At 40.4% G+C, this 17,869-nt stretch overlaps 1 long non-coding RNA gene across 1 annotated transcript in view; it reads left to right on the top strand.

Moving 5' to 3' along the window:
* LOC106634328 (uncharacterized) overlaps positions 1 to 11,249 on the top strand; it is a 38,470-nt gene extending 27,221 nt beyond the window's left edge. The window contains exons 2-3 of the long non-coding RNA XR_004668809.3: positions 1,071 to 1,211; positions 9,665 to 11,249. This is a non-coding gene — a long non-coding RNA (uncharacterized LOC106634328). The remainder of the gene's footprint in view (positions 1 to 1,070; positions 1,212 to 9,664) is intronic.
* The last annotated feature ends 6,620 nt before the right edge of the window (positions 11,250 to 17,869 follow it).

The raw sequence follows: 17,869 nt of genomic DNA, 5'->3' as shown, positions 1-17,869 counted from the left end.
CAATGAGATACCACTGCACACCCACCAGAGTGATTAAAATGTAAAACTCTGACAATACTTACTGTTAATAATGATTTGGCGCAATGGAAGAGTGCAAATTGATACAAACTTTGAAAAACTGGCAGCATCCAGCAAATGGAACACGTGCTTACGACTCAGTGATTCCACTACTAACAGAAATGCAGGGTCATGTGCACCAAAAGTCAAACAAAAATAACCATAATAGTGTTAGTCAAACAGTCCCAAACTGAAAATGCCCATCTGCAGTAGAATGGTTAACTCAGTTGTGGCATATTCACAAAAGGGAATATTATACAGCAATGAGAAGGAACAATATCAGTTTTATGCAGCAACATGGATTAATCTCACAAACATAATATTGAATGAAAGAAGCCAGAAACAAAAGCGTACATACTGAGTTATTACATAAAAGTCAGTAAATGGCAAAGCTATAATGTTTAGTGATGCATGCTAAGGTGTACAAGTCTAAATAAAAGCAAGGAAGTGATTTTTGGAAAAGTCAGAAAAGTTGTTACCTTTTAGTAGGGGAGAAAGGAGTTATGATTAGGGAAAGGACACAAGTTGGGCATTGGAGTGCTGATAATATTCTATTTTTAACCGGGTAACGATTAATATGGGTGTTTCATTGAACAAGTTGTGCATTTATGATTTATGCACTTTTCTTTATGTGTGGCGTATTTCACAATTTAAAAAATAAAGCTTTAAAAATGCAGAGATTGAAAAAAGTCAAAGCTAAATCTTTGTTTCAGACTAATGCAACTCCAATTCCTATCCATTCTCTCAGGACCCTGCAGATTCTAGACTTTTGGCAAAGAGAGGACCAGAGTTTGTGTCTCATTTCTCTCAGTATCTGCCTGTCACAATCTTCCAAATTTAAAGCTAACCTGACCCCAGTTGGTACCTAACAGCCACCAGCCAATTGACTGGAGTCAAAGACACCTTGTTCCTGCTACTTTCTAGTTCCCTCTCATTTCCCCATTCTCAAACTATTCTTGTTCCATTTCAGTTCCATCTTTCTCCTGAGTCTTTATTCCGTCTTCTGTTTGCAGCCCTGTTCCTTCCTTTTGGACTAATAGCTGAGTGACCCAACTGGATTTCCTTGGCTTGAACCTGAGCAAGCCCTCTCTCTCTAAAGACTTGAATGCCTACTCCCTTCACTGAGTGGTTTCTTCTGTTCCTGGCCAACTCAGGTAGGGTATCTACCACCTCCCCATCCCTAGATCTTAAAGGGTTAAACTGCCTTATCTCAAATCCTTAGGGCCAGATGTTTCAAAATTCAGAATTTGGGGAATTTTATCAAGGTAATCATGTGTATTTGCCAATATCACATAACACCTCTAGCAGGTTGCAGTATAGCTCCCCATTATCAAACACATTAATATTTTTGTCATGAAATATATGAATATTCACACTAAGTGGGATAAAGAAAGGCTATTATAATATAAGTTAAAATGAGTTTTAATGTCAAACTTATGAGAATGTTTTTGGTTTTCAGAGCTTTGTGGTTTGGGAAGTGAAAATAAGAAATAGGAGCCCAATGCTTGTTTGGTGGATGGATGGAAGGATGGAAACATAGATGTACACAATGAATTACATGTGTTTATCATCCCAAGTGACAAATGTGCATTTAACAAGAGTCTTCATCACTTTAACCAATTGTAGGCACATCAGAATCCATCGCTGGCAAGAGGAACACTAATAAAAAAATCCACCACATAGGTCTGCTACCAGATCATGGATGGCCTGCCTGGGGTTAAGTGGCGATCCCTGGGCCACTCTTCTGCATAAAACATCCATCCAGCCCTTTTTCCTGGCTATGAGTGAGGTAGGCCTAACTAGAAGGGAAAGTTATGGGCATGGCAGGTACCTGGGGCTAGTCTGTTGGGTCCAGTTGGAAAGGAATGGATGGGCTTCAAGCACCAATTTCAGGTGGCCCTCCTTAAATAGTATTGCTCTCAGCAAGGCTTTGCTAAGGTATTGAGTGGAATTAGTTCGAGATCACCCTTCCCAGCAAGTACTCAGAGTGCAGTAAGTATATATTTCTAGGAAAGGGTACAGCTAGGTGTTTTTTTACTTCCAGCCACCTGGGAGTGTGGATACTATATAGCTTATTGTCCTGGGATGCTTCAGAGGCAAAGCAGTGAGTTCCAGGAGAGGCTAGCAAGGGACTAGAACAGAGTCAAAGCCAAACCTTCAGGCTTCCCAACCCAGGAGACACCAAAGAATCATGGGAGACCTCATCAGGAGAAAACCACGCAGTTCCAGGACCGATGCCTAGAGGAGAAGCTCAGGGGAAGGTGGATTTGAGGAGAGGTTAGGAGGCTCAGCCTTAGAGCTTCAGGAAACTGGGTTGTTTGCTCCTAGAAGATGGAAACTGAGTTACCAGCTAGGCATCTCCCATAGCTCTGCCCCAGGCTTTTCAATCTTAAAACAATAAGACAGGACTTACGTGAGCTCTTTCATCTGCTTCTGCTCTGCTTTCCAGAGCTCATAAATCTGTGATTCTCTTTTAAATAATCTTTGTTTTTTTTGTTTTTTTTTTTTTTTATTATACTTTAAGTTTTAGGGTACATGTGCACATTGTGCAGGTTAGTTACATATGTATACATGTGCCATGCTGGTGCGCTGCACCCACTAACTAGTCATCTAGCATTAGGTATATCTCCCAATGCTATCCCTCCCCCCTCCCCCCACCCCACCTTGTTTTTTTCTCATAAGAGTAATACATGCTCCTTGTTGAAACTTTGAAAAGTCAGGTAAATATATAAATATTTAGACTCGCCTATCATCCCACCCACCTCTCACACATTTGCATGTATTACCTTTCTGCTTGCTTGCTTTTATTTTCCATGTCTTTATAAAATTGTGATCATAGACTTTTGTATTTTGAGTTAGACACTTAAGTATATTGTGAGCATTTCCCATGTCACCACAAAAGCTATCATTCTAGTCTAATTTGAACATCCATCAGACATTGTGGGGCACACTTAGCAAGGATAAAATGTGTACCCTGCCCTTATGGAACTTATACTCTTGTTGAGAAGATGAGGTTGATATATATGGAACCAATAGTGATAAATACAAATGGAATATAATGAAATGTCACTTTGAGGGATATGCTGGAAGGACAGTAAGAATCCAAAAGAGGGAAAGACTGATGTGGGCAGCACTAGTAAGGGGAGGCTCCTGGAGAAGGCAGGACTTAAATTGGCCTTTAAAGGATAAGGAAAAGGGGAATGAGAAAGGTAGAAGCATGAAGAAAACAGACACAATGGGGGAAAGCTGGATTGAGTAATCCCAAACCCTTTATGCTTATCATTGTTGTTGATAATACAGAGCTACCCAGGGCCAGGATTTCAGGACTGTTCAGGGTCCCACCTAATATATGGACAAATAAACCCAGGTCTCTAACTTAAAAGGGATTTGGAGGCTAAATGCATGAAAAACGAAGCACTGGTATTAATATGGCAGTAGCTTAGACTCAGACCTTTTTGCATTTAGTAACTGACTTGCTTCTCTGCTGCATCTTGCACAGTGATGGCTCAAACATCACAGAGTCACCAGTTGGACAACTTCCTAGCTAGATAGCAGATTACATGACTCCAGAGCCCTGGTCACAGTCATCTGACTACTGTGGGTTGGTACAAGAAGAGGGTAAACAGAGAGAAAGCCCATGTCACAAGCCCCCTTCTTCATACACTGAAGACACAGCCAAAAACTTGTTGTAATGTTAATTAAGCCATTAATTTGTGATTTGAAGATCTCCCCAGTGAGGCTAGGAGTTTCGTTAGGACAGAAAATCAGTGGTTTGAAAAACAGTAGAAATGTACATGAAATACCACAGTTTAAGATTCATTTGGGATGCATCAGAAATGTCCTTGCCTATGGTCAGGAGACTTGCCACTAACTAGCTATATGATTTTGACTAAATTCTATTACTTCTTGGAGTCCATCTCAGTTTTCTTCCTCATCTGTAAAATGGGAACTATTTCAAAGTTCCCTTTTGGCACCAAAATTCTATGAACCTACAATTTCTTTGGACCACCACCACTTTTCAGATTTCAGGATCCCCTACAACAATGCAAATAACCCTAAGAAAAAGCTACATCTTACCCTGTGTTGCCAGTCACCACCATACCTGGGAATCGAAGTCCTTTGGGGAATGGGACCAGGAGAGCAAGCAGGCCCAGCCAGAGGGGAAAGGCACAAAAAGGAGAAGTTGGTGGACCCCAAGATGTCACCAGTTAAGCAGAGAGAGGATCTTGATACCTCCTCCTCTATCTGCCTGTCCCCTGAGTGCCCAGCAGCAGACTGTGCTTTACTGCATGCCTACGTAGGTGCCTGCTCACCACAGGGTGCCCTAGCTGCCAGCATGCTATTCCAGGCCAATAGGAGAACCCTGAGGTGAAGTATCCTGGGGCCAATCATAGGTGGAAATATCTCTTTAATGGCAAGAGAGACTGTATCTTTGGCTCCTTTTCATTGGTTCAGACCAACTGAAGGCTCTCTGGACTCTCAGCCAATGCCAAGCCATCAGCCAACAGGAATGGGCTTTGCTGCTGGATCTTGTTTTCATCTAGGGCTGATGGGTAGCCCTGCCCCAAGGGCTGCCTTGTCTCTTCATTGTCATCCCTGACTGAAAACTTTTGCCATGAACACAGAAGGCATGAGCAGTGGGACTTAATCGAGTCAGCTCAGAGAGAGGTAGGCATGCTTGGGGCCAGGGGCCATGCCTGGGCCCAGTCCCTGCAGGTGAGTGCAGGTGAACCAGCGAAGGAGAGAATAAGCAAGTAGAATTGGTGGGCATGGGCACTATGAGATTAAAGCTAAGGGCTGATCCTGACCGATCAAACCCTTCCTTCCCACAAGCCATGAGTATCTGAGTAGCTTGTCCACAACCCTATGGTTCCCTCTTTACTCTTTCTCTGTAGCCCCAACCACAACCAGGGAGGGGTTCCTCCCAAGAAAGTAAGAGAAGCTTATTGGAGAAGGTGTGCCGGCTCCCACTTGCAACCTGCATTCCCTGACTTAGGATGCCCGCAATGATCAGAGATATAGACTTGGTGACTCTGGCCTTCAGAGATACATGGATTCCATAATATTCACTTCTAACATCTCAGACTATAGTCTGACTATCTCCTCATATGCTTTAAGGAAGTCTAGGGTTGTGGGTTCGATCCTGGGTAAGTTGGATAGCCTTCTTCACTTTGGTCTCTGATCATTGACACAATTATTAGTCCCACCCAAGGGCAAAATCTCTAACCTGAACAGCTATTTAAGCAATGTGTACACAGGAGGCAGAATGAGAGAGTATGGAGGGTACAGTGAAAAGCCTTCCCTGTTTCTGGAAACATTCAATCTTACATCAAACACTCACTGAATGCCTTTTATGAGGCAGACACTCAACTAGATACTAAGATAACAAAAAGGAATAAGACACATGAACTTTTGGTGAATCCCACCAGGGCAGAGCCAAAGGGAAGAGTGTGTTTTAAGCACTGGTGATAGACTACCTTTAAAAATAGACCTGAGATTATAGTTGGCTTTGGAATCCCCCAGACCTAGCCCTTGGTAAAACTGGTCACAAATGTCTGTTTACAATGCCCCTTAAGGTGCTCCTCTATTAAAACTTTCTTTCAGAAAAAAAACTATACTTCAAAATTTATGTAAGACCTTGGGCAAGTCAATTCTCAGTCCTCCCTTCCTTAAAATAACAAGTTTAGGCTTGGGGCTGTGAAGCCCTTTCCAAATCTAATAGATCATCTAGGCGTCTGTAGTAGCAGTCATTTACTCATTAGTATAAATTTAAGTAGCTATGTTCCTTCTCCCTGGATTAGCTACATTTTAAGCTTTGTTTCCAATTGTGGAATGAAAGACTTTGTCACTTAAAAATATTGCAGGGATCTGCCTACAAGAGGGAGAAGAATTTGTGGAAGGGAAATGAAGATTAAAGAGGTTATAATAAACCTCCCCAATATCCTAACATCCTCTTTCCTTGGGCTCTAGGGCCCTGCACTCTGTTGAGGTTAATCCCAACAGATTACTTAGTTACTAATAAAAAGAATCATTAAAAATAAAAAATTAAGCCCTCTTGGGGGCTTACAATGATCTAACACCAAGAAACTGTTCCAACAATGAACCTGAAAAGCCTAGTGAAAAGTTCTGAGGACATATTATACAGGCTCAGGATGCAGGAATTGCAAACAGCACTTTGCCCCTTGCTCTTCCCTCCTGTTTTGGCTTCCTTTGGAGCCTAGATCTCAGTCCTACTGGCCACAGATATTTTGAATGATTCAAGGTCAGGAAAAGGGAAAATGATTCAGAAATGCACATGATTCCTTAAGTACATTTAATTGTAAAATACATCTAATCAATCCGATCACCTGTCTGAACATGGCAGCTAGGAGAAGCAAAGCAAAGCTTTTGCGTTTCACTCCAAACCAAAGTAAGAAGCTAAAGGCAGTAGGGGGAAGGGATAGGATCAATGAATCCAATCAATGGTCTATATTAATGTTTCTTATATGATAGTGCTGATTTGCAGCTTTCCAGGTGCCAAATGGCATCTGGGAAACATTACTCCATCCCCCAATTGACGTAATAATTAGATTGCATAAATGGTTCCTCTGCGCTCACTGCCAGCCCAAGAGACAAATGTTATTGGTGAGCCAATCAATCTTTCCCCCCGTTAAAGTTTCAACCTGCGTCAGCAATTATGCTGTGGAGGTCGAAAGCCACCCAAATGAGTGAAAACTGGCAAAGATGAATTTCAGGAGTGGATTATACTGCACTGTTTCCCAGCAGAGTGTGTATGGTCAGAAACTGGACAGGTACATGAACAGATCTGCAGCTGGATATACCACCAGGGGCCAGAAGAGGAAAGAAAGTCTAGTGGCATCTTCTGCAAAATTTTGCTTTTCTCCATTCCAGTTGTCTCCTTCATACTTAGATAAACCAAGGGGCTGAGGAGAGTATGTCAGGGGAAGGCATTAGTAATTTGTTATTAGTCTTTGTGTTAGGCTGAATAATGCTCCCCCTCCCATAAAATCCACATTCTATTCCCAAGAACATGTGAATATTATCTTCTATGAGACTTTGCAGATGTGATTAAATTAAGCATCTTGATATAGACAGATTATCTTGGACTAGCCAGCTGGGCCCTAAATGCAATCACAAGTGCCCTTATAAGTGTGTCAGACAGAGATTGCAGACAGAAGAAGAGAAGGCAATGTGACCTTGGAGGCAGTGATTGGAGTGGCGTGGCCACCAGCCAAAGAATGCCAGCAACCATCAGAAGTGGGAAGGGGCAAAAGATGCATTCTCCCCTAGAGCCTCCAAAGGGAGCTCAGCCCTGCCAGCACCTTGATCTTGGCTCAGGAAACATATCGGACTTTTGGCCTCCGGACTTTGAGATAATAAATTTCTATTGTGTTAAGCCATAAAATTTGTGATCGTTTGTTACAGCAGCCCTAGGAAACTAATATAGATCTCCATTACTAAGCCCAGGTCATAGGTAGAATGATAAACAACCTTCCTGTTGTATTGTAAAGAGCATCAAAATCCTCCTCTAGCCAAAATAGGCCCTCAATCTATCATGATGCAATGTCAAGGACTAGGAATCCAAAATTCACACATATATGTCAACATTTCTACTTTTTGAGCAATTCTTTCTTGCTACTACATTGCAAACAGTACACATAAGCCCTTGTTTTCCATTAGTCCTTTTGCATGAATTTATGCATCCAATTAACTCCAGCCACCAGGCAAGCCTTGGAGGGACAGGGAGGGACACTGAGCAGGTAGGGAAATACAGTAAATATGTCTAAATTGAAACCACAATTGGGCTCAAATCAAATCTTTTTTAGTAATAACACTAAGTAGGGCCTTTAGGAAAACAAGTCATGGCAGAACTAACTTAATTTACTCTTCTGATAAGGTTACAAGGCTTGTAGATCAGGAGAATGCTGTAGACAGGATGCATCTGGATTTTAACAAGGCTTTTGACTTAGACTCTCATGAGCCTTTTATAGATAAAGTGAAGAAATACAGACTGCAGGTGAGACACCAGAGGTAGCAGGTGGCTGCTGATATGTGGATCAGTGTCTCTAGTGATAGGTCACAGATCTTTACATCAGTGTCAGTCAAGTCACCATTCTTATCCAACAGCTCAGACAGATGGCATGCTCTCTGAGAGTGAGGATGCTGGGAAGCTAGAGGATCTAGCTAACAGATTGGATGGGAGACTCAGGATCCAAAACAATCTCAGTAGGCTGGAGCATGGGCTGACCTCTGTGAAATGCAATGTCCAGCATCAGGAATTCAAAATTCACATGTACAAAGACAGGCTTATATACAGAGCAGCCGTCAGCATACAGAAGGCAGAGGAGATCAGTAGGCAGACAGCTGGATGAGTCAGAAGAATGGTGAGGCTGGCAAAAATAAAAAAATTTAAACAATAAAAGCTAAATGTAGCTGAATGTGCCTCTCTGGAAACAAGAGAGAACCGTGCTAACACTTGATTATTTTCCATTATCCAGGCCATACTGGTTTCCATTCTGGGCAAAATTCCTTTTATCTCCCTGATGTGTGTTATCTTTAAAAAATAAATAAAAACAAAAGGTGGAGGGGAAATGGAGAGATGTTGGTCAAAGGATATAAAGTTTCAGTTAGGAAGAAGAAATTCTGGAGATCTATTCTACAGCATAGTGACTACAGTTAATAATAATGTATACTTGAAAATTGCTAAGAGTATATCTTAAATATTCTCACCACACACACATACTAAGTATGTGAGGTAATGGATATGTTAAATAGCTTGATTCAATCATTTCACAATGTATGCATATATCAAAATGTCACATTGTACATTGTAAATATATACAATTTTGTTTGTCAATTACCTCTTAATAAAGCTGGGGAGAAAAATACAAAAAAAACTTACCAAAGTATGTAAAGTGAAAATTGACAGCGTTCCTCCCTCCCAGTACCTAACCCCAAATGTAATCACTGTTAACAGAATACTGAGTATCCTTCCACACTTATCTTTGAAATTATTTATGATGTACAATTTATTAACACAAATGAAAGCAAGCTATATGTATTGTTCTTGGCCTTGCTTTTGATTTAACAATATATCATGGGCATTTTCCCATGTCAGTGATCATAAGAGCTAATAATTACTGTACACTTTCCACGTACCAAATACAATTCTATAAATACTTCATATTTTCATTCAGTTAAAACTCATAATAACTTCCATGAGATGAAGACTATTGTTATTATTCCCACTGTAGAGAAAAGAAAACAGCTCAGAGGACTTTCCTAAGATTACAGTTATTTAATGGCAGAGGTTGGATTTGAGTTCAGGTCTATCTGGTGCCAGAATCTATGCTCTTAACATCTACACCAAGCTGCCTGTTAGTTCTTTGAGGGCTACCTCATTTAAAAAAAATACAGTATAGGAGTTTATTGTATGTGTATCATAATTTAATTAATCTTATGTTAGTGGACATAAGATTGTTCTGTTACCGAAAGATTTTTCAGAGCTTTTAATATGCTAATGTGCATTATGAACCTCTTCAGAGGTGGATATAGTAGGCAATGTGTTCGAAACTTCCCTAACCATGGCATCTTTTTTTTCTCACAGAGTACTTGAGAGACTGGAGCATTGGGGATCAGATTTTGGTGTGCATCTGCATCATCTGGGATACTTTTCAAATGCAGACCCCCAGGCCTCGACTAAAGTGCTTCTGATATGGATAATTTATAGATCGCACATTGAGAAATACTGCTGTGTGCTATGGGATTAATATTTGATGTATAAAATGAATATGAGTAGCTACATAACCACAGTTTTATTGATCAAAGACATGAGTAGCTGGGAGAGAGAAACACTCTTTTCCCTTCCCTCCTCAGGTCACCTAATCATCAGAACCTTATTCACTCCAATGCCAGAAACCCACATCAAGGATGCATTAATCTGGCATCTCCAGTGAGCTAAGTTCCCAGGAGACTAAGCCACCAGTAACCATCACACCTCACCACCTCCCTCAACGAAGAACTTGCCACTACTGAAAGTATAAGATAATAATAGATTAAAATCCATTAATCAGTAAGTTAATATTCCATGCATATTCTAACTCTTACTATTGGAACCTCTTTTTTTCAGTTTCGCTCATCTACAGATACATTAAGAATAGTCAGTTTCTTTTCTTTCTTTCTTTCTTTCTTTCTTTCTTTCTTTCTTTTCTTTCTTTCTTTCTTTCTTTTCTTTTCTTTCTTTCTTTTTCTTCTTTCTTTTTTTTTTCTCTGAGACACAGTTTCTCTCTTGTTGCCCAGACTGGAGTGCAATGGTGTGATCTCAGCTCACCAGAACCTTTGCCTCCTGGGTTCAAGCAATTCTCCTGCCTCAGCCTCCTGAGTAGCTGGGATTACAGGCATGCACCACCACGCCTGGCTAATTTTGTATTTTTAGTAGAGACGGGGTTTCTCCATGTTGGTCAGGCTGGTCTCGAACTCCCAACCTCAGGTGATCCACCCGCCTCGGCCTCCCAAAGTGCTGGGACTACAGCACCCAGTGCTGGACACCACGCCCAGCCTAAGAATAGTCAGTTTGTAACACAAATATCTGCAGAACAAGAATTAACCCAATAGCGACAAAAACAAATATGAGAGAATAAATGTTATTATGTGTTTTTTAAACTGTGAGTTTGGAAAAGTACAAGATGTCCTGCTTGTGCTCTCAAGTTATATTTAATATCATCAAATCCCACTCACCATTGCAGGTTATTGCTTAAGGGTCACCTGAGGTCGAAGTGGAGACAGGAGAGAAAGGACAAAGGGGGAAAGGATGAGAGGGTAAAGACATAGCCAGACTGCTCAAAGGAGTGCTTAGCAGGGAGGCTCCTGGAAGCATTCATCTCCAGTGAGTGGACAGGGGGGCTTACTTGAGAAGGAGCCAGAGTAGGCTATTGCTGTTCAACCCCAAACCCTGCACTTGAGACCCCCTCCACAAATCACATGCTGAGATTTCCAAAATACCCTTGCCCTTAGAATCTCAAAGGATTCTCACTTCAGCTGCAAGAAGCCAAGGGGGCATTACTACACACCCTATTTGACAAGTGGGGCTTTAAAGGCTACAGAAGTTTGGAAGAGGCAATGCCTAGTGTAGAAAAGGAAACCAACAGATCATGATGCAGTGGAAAGTATACTGGAATTTATAAATTTACATTTAGCAGAATCTCAAGCATGTCAAATTGCATAGAAAAAAAGCTGGAAGGAAATATGGACCCAATATTGATCATTATGGATGACTGACGTTTTCTTCTTCATATGTGTCTGGGTTTTCCTCTCCCCTCAAACATTTTACAATGGGCTTTACTGGTTTTATACACAATAAAAAAGGTAAATACTAAAGAAAAATAGGGCATCAGCCTAAAATTCATGTTCCATCTCTGCTCCTCTCACTCTCTGAGACTCAGTTTCTACAACCATCCTCAGGGAACTGAGATTGGATGGAGATATTGACTGAGAGAAAGGAAAAGAAAGGGAAAGAATAGAAATGGAAGGAAAGGGAAGAGAAAGAAAACAAAGGGAAGGAAAAGGGAAGAGAAGAGAAAGGAAGGGAAGGAAAGGTCAAGACTAAGATGGTGGTCTAGTTGAAGTTATCTTGGAAAAGGAGATACTGTTCTCTGACCTCAGAGATGGTGGCTATGATAATGCTTTGCAAATTGTCAAGAGCTATTATGCAAATGACAAGACTCATTGCTCTTAAAGACCCCTGCTCCCCATCGGACATATGTGTGCATGCACGCACGCACACACACACACACACCCCTTCCCTAAACTGCTTGAACATTTACACTTTGGCTCAATTTTCTCTTCCATTTCGGCGATCTCATTACCAATTCCAGGCAGAGTCTGTTCTCTGCTTGTCACTAGCCAATCTAGCTACCTTGGATTCCCCAGCGTAACTGAGTTTTTTCCCCCTATAGACTGTTGTCATTAACAAGTGTCATCTACATAACCCAAAGCCATGTCCCAGAGCTCTGCAAGAGCCAGCATAGTGACTAAAAATGCAGCCTGGTCCAACCAGGACGGGATCTACATTTCCTTCTTTCAAGCCATATTAATTACCTCACTATGATAATTCCTCACCTATGCCCAGAGTCTATGGTTTGCAAAGAAGCTGTATATTCCGTATCTTTCTGGGGCCTCACAGCAGTATTGGAAGGGAGGCAAGTCAGAGATGGACACTCCTGTTTACAGAACACAGAGAGGGCAAGTGACCTGTTCTAGAATCACAGAGAGTGAGTAAAAGATAGTATCAGAATTCAAATCCAACTTTATCCCATACCCAAGCCAGGCTCTTTCTCCTATAACATAGCATTAGCTTACAGTTGGATATGGAGAAAGGAAAACACAGAAAATGAGTAACTATGCACATGACCATTGAGAGATTCAACATGACATGGTTGCAAAACCTTTTTCTTACTGGAATAAGACGAGATCCACGACTTGTAATAAGACTCCATTTGGAATCTGGAAGCCAGATAAGAGAAAGTTCTCTGTCTGAGATTATCACTGGGCTCTTCCACGAATCATTTCTTCATTCATTTATTAAGTATATAAGCATTTATTAAATATTTCATATGCGCCAGGCACTGTGCTTAGTGCTGATGGATAAGATATAAAGAAAGGCAGGATATGGTCCAGAGCCTCAAGGAATTCATCATGGTCTAAGAGGGAGGAATTTAAAACATACATGGCTAATTCCAAATACATAGCAAAGTAGGACTCATGCCATGAAAGAGTAAAATGCTCTGGTAGCCTAGAGAAAAGATTCAGATCTGTTTGCTGTTTGGGGGATGTGGGATGACTTCATGCTATATGAAACTGACCAAGGAAGGATGAGTAGAATTTGAGGAAATAGGAACTGGGTGGGTGTAGGGACTGCCAGGAAGAGAACAGCATGATATAGGCACAGTGGTAAGAAACCAGACGGATTAGATGGGAATCAGTGAATAATTCTATTTTGATGGAGCTGGGATTGGATACAAGAAAGAAAAAGATAAGATGGGAATATATATTTGGGCCAGATCATGGTAAGCTTGGAATACTGTGGGCCCAGCATCAGTTTCCATCCTTCTCAGAGGCCAGCAGTGGCTGTGCAGGAAGGATTTGAGGAAGGCACAAAGGATGGACGCTGCTCCCTCAGATCCAGAGGCCAAGGGAAAAAATAGTGATGCTTACATTGGTTCCAAAAGAGGGAAAGCCACACTAAGTCTTTTTGGCAGGGTAGCAAATAATGGCAAGTTGCTTTCAGAGAAAATGTGCTCAATTTTGGTTTTTAAAAATTTTTTTTATATATTTAGGGGGTAGAAGTCCAGATTTCTTACATGCATATATTGCCTAGTGGTGAAGTCTGGGCTTTTAGTGTACCCATCCCCCCAAAGAGTGAACACTGTAGCCAATATGTAATTTTTCAATCCTCATCCGTCTCCCACTCTCCCACCTTTTGAAGTCTCCAATGTCTGTTATTTCTCCCTGTATGTTCATGTGTATCCATTGTTTGGCTCCCACTTCTAAGTGAGAACATGTGGTATTTGTCTTTCTGATACTGAGCTATTTCACTTAAGATAATAGCCCCCAGTTCCATCCATCTTCCTGCAAAAAAACATGACTTCATTCTTTTTATGGCTGGGTAGTATTCGATGGTGTATACATACACCACATTTTCTTTATCCAGTCATCCGCTGATGGACATGTAGGTTGATTCTGTGACTTTGCTATTGTAACTAGTGCTGTGATAAACATGTGAGTGCAGGCATTTTAAAAAAATAATGATTTATTTTCATTTCAGGAGAAACCCAGTAGTAGGATTGCTGAATCAAATGGTAGTTCTATTTTTAGTTCTTTGAGAAATCTCCATGCTGGAAAATGCTCAATTTTGTTCACTGAAATTTTGGCCTTGGCACCTTCCCCAGTTCACCTTCTATGCCTTTACTTGTGCTAAACTTTAAACCTGTAGTGTCATCCTCAGCCTATCTCCCACGAATTCCACTTGTTGAGGATGCAGATTCATTTTGTTCAAGGTATTTTTCCTGCCCTTTGCTTCAGTGGTCCTCACTTCCCCATAGTTAAAGCCACTGATACCTATTTCTGCTCAGTCTTCTTCCTGGCTCCTCCCTGGCTTACTTCTTTGGAGTTAGTCTTTTTTAGTTTAGTTCCTGGTCCTCTTCTCATAGTCTAATTTGAAGATGCCATTCCTGAGCAATGTGGTCCACACTCATGGTTGCAACTTCTTTGCCAATAACCTCTAAATCTTTATCTTCTCTTTTCTGAGTCCATGTCCCACAAATCCAGTTGCCTCATTGTACATCTCCACTTTGATGTACCACAGTTAACTCCAACTCGAAATCTCTTTCACCATTCTAGAAGAAATAAACTTCTAGAAGAAATCTCTTCCACCATTCTAGAAGAAACAAACATGCTTTTCCACCTAATCTACTATCATATGCTTCATCATGCAAATTAGGCACCTAGACCTTTTTCTTGACACTCTCCACCCACTGTCCCCTAAATATCCAATCAACAAGCAAGTCTTGAAATTTCTACTTCTTTAATATTAGCCGACTATGTCTGCTTCACTTTATCTCCCTGCTGATATCTCAACTGGATTCCTAAAATAGCCTTCTAACTGATGTCCTTGACCCCAAATAATGCGCCCCAATTCTCACACAAGCCATGAATCAGTACTCTTTTCAAATATCACTTCTTCCAGGAAGCATCTCTGGATCCCTCTCAACCAGTCCTCTCTTCACATAGATCTTGCTCTGGGAATAATGGAATTAAATAGCATCTCATAGCCAAAGAACTTCAGAAATGCTGATGTTATGTCCTGTTTCTGTAAGAAGAAATTGGAACAAGGCAGATTTATGCTCCCCAAAAATATTCTTGAGGTGTATTCTGCTGTGGAGAATCCTGAGGTACATGTAAACCTAAGAGAGCAGGAGTTCAGGAATTGGGAGTGGGCTCCAAGAGAGCAGCCAGCTCTGTAGAATCCACACTAATCTGCTTCCAAACACTCCAAGTTTTCTAATTTTACCCTTTTTCTTTGGCTTTCTCACCAAAGATGTGACCCACTGCTGCAGGGATTTGGGAAATAAAATGCATCATTAATCAAAAATTACTCTTCCCTAAAATAAAATATTAGCTCTGTTGGGTAGTTAATTGCATTATCAGAATGAGCAGCTCATCCTCTTTTACAAGGGCTTTAAACACTGATCGCCTAATAAGTGCAGGAATTATAGTTAATCTAGCTCAAAATTTAATTATGATGAGTCATACATCACAAAGCAAGCACACGGGGCAAAACTCTGGTGAAGTCATGTCCAACTGACCTTGACCCCAGGCCTGCTGGTTCTTCTTTCTAAGTGGGAAATTGGAAATCCTTCCTGTTTGTGAAATAACAGGGACATCCAAACAAGACCCACCCCAGTCTACCTCAGAAGTCTTACGGGAAAGCCTGCCTTAATCAAATCTTGCAATGAGAAAGCCCAGAAGCAATTCTTCCTCTGGGCTCTGCCTTTCCAGACCCTGTTAGAGTATTATGCAGTTAGATTTGAAGAACACCATTACAGTGGATCCAGGCTGGGACTAGGTATTAAGGAATTGCGTGAGACGTTCAGAATTTCAAGAATGCATCTAAATATATAGTTTCAAAGACTTTCGTGGTTGACACAGACCTAAAAAGTTAACAGTTCCTCCACGTGTTATGGCTTTGTGTCCTCGAATTCTCCCAATTGCTCACATAACTGAGGACAATCTTCCAGGTTTTTTTCTGAGTAAAAAAAGCTGATCAGCCTTCTTCATTTGGAATTTTCCACTTCTAATAATGTGGTTTAAGAAGTTATTATCTCTGAGCAGTTACTGGCACCTAAATTATTTTCTCACTGGTCATTTTAATTATTTGTATACATATGCAGGTTGAACTCAATTGCCTCACTTTTCATTAATGACTGCTAAATTCTTTTATATTTAACCCATTATTCAAGCTAGTCATGACTTTGGGGAATACTCTTTCTGCCCTCCAAAATAGCTAGATCTTCTTCTTGCTCTTTGCCATCTGTACTATTGAAAAGCAATTCTTTTTTTTTTTTCCTGTTTGGAAGTCATACATAGTTTTTCTTTACCATTTCAAGAGTGTATCAATCTCTATGTATTTATTTCCTGATGAGGGTATTAAGGAAGCCTCTTATATGTCTTTATTCAATCTTCCTACCCTCTAGGTTGACTTCCTTTTCTTGGTATTTTGGGGCTTAGGAGAAAAAGATTTTGATCTAAACCTTCCATGATTATAGGCATGTTAGTCATATTTCCTTCTCTTCCATTTTGCTTATCTGTTGTTGTGCTACAAACCATCCAAAATTTAGTGGTCTTAAGCAACAATTTTATGTTATTCATTATTTCATGGATCAGGAATTTGAGACGGCCTTGCCTAGTGGTTTGTTTCTCATTCATGTGGAGTTGGCTGGAGGGCTGGGACTGGACACTCCACTTTCAAGATCGCTTCTGCACCTACATGTCCTCAAGGTCTGGAACCTTGTACCCCACCTCAATATGACATCTCATCCTCCAGGCCCACTCCATATGACTTGAGCTTTTCATAGCGTTGATGGTCTTAGGGTAGTCACATGTTGGCTGGCTTTCAAGAAATCAGTGAAAATTTCCAGAGCAGTTAAGAGCTATTCCAAGTACTGTAACAGCATCACTTCTATTGTATTTTATTGGTAAAAGCAGTCACAGGTCCCATCCAGACTCAAAAAGTTAGAGAAATAGACTCTACTTCTTGATGGGGTAGTGGCATTGCAAAACAGCATATAGAATATGACATATTGTTGTAGCTGTCTTTGGAAAATACAAACTTCCACACTTTCTATAGATTTCCAGACTTAAAAGTCTCATACTTTAAAATACACATGGAAAGACTGTACAAGAATGGAGAAATTTCAAGAAATAAAGATTTAAGGATTTGGACTATTTACCTTGAAGATAATATCACGTGGTGGATGAAACAAGGATTTAAATTCATAAAAATCTATATTCAAATCCTACCATGAATCTTACAAATTTTAAACCCATGGAAAAATAACTTTATACATCAATAAACATTTACTAAGCATTTTAATATGCTAAGCATTGTGCTAGAAACCTAGGTATACATAAATGCCTAAAACAATATATAAGCCTTCAAAAAGGATCTTGAATGAGACCCATGTTTCATGTTTGGGTAACCAGTTGTTTTGTGTTGCTATTTACTGTGATAAAACATACAGGAGGAGATAATAGTTTCTGTATAAGCTAAAGTGCAGGGTTAAGCAGGGGAAGATGTCAAATAGGCAGTCAGAAATACTAGAATACTGAATGGTCTGGTCTAAAGATACAGTTTTGGCAGTGATCAAAATAAAAATGGTAACTGAAGCCCTAGAAGTGTATGAGTGTGCAGAGCGAGAAGAAAAAGTGGCATAAAAATGATCCCTGATAAAACATCAGTGTTTACGGGGTAAATGGTGAAAAAGGAACTTGCAGAGAAAAGATTACTGGATTTGAAGACATAACGTTAGAAGCCTGAAAATTAAACAAAGAGAGGAAAAATAAAAAATGTCAACATAGTGTTAATGAGCTGTGAGACCACTGAAATCAGCCTCATAGACATAATCAGAGTCATCAAAGGAGGAGGGAGGACAGAAAAAATATTTTAAGAAATAATGGCTGAATATTTTTCAAATTAGATAAAAATTATGAACCCACAAATCTAAGAATCTCAACAAATCCCAAGCATAAAAATTGT

The sequence above is a fragment of the Pan paniscus genome, chromosome X, assembly GCF_029289425.2.
Source record: "Pan paniscus chromosome X, NHGRI_mPanPan1-v2.0_pri, whole genome shotgun sequence".
In the NCBI taxonomy this organism is placed as follows: Eukaryota; Metazoa; Chordata; class Mammalia; order Primates; family Hominidae; genus Pan; species Pan paniscus.
The sequence above is the reverse complement of the archived record's forward strand: the minus strand, read 5'-3'. Positions and strand labels throughout refer to the sequence as shown.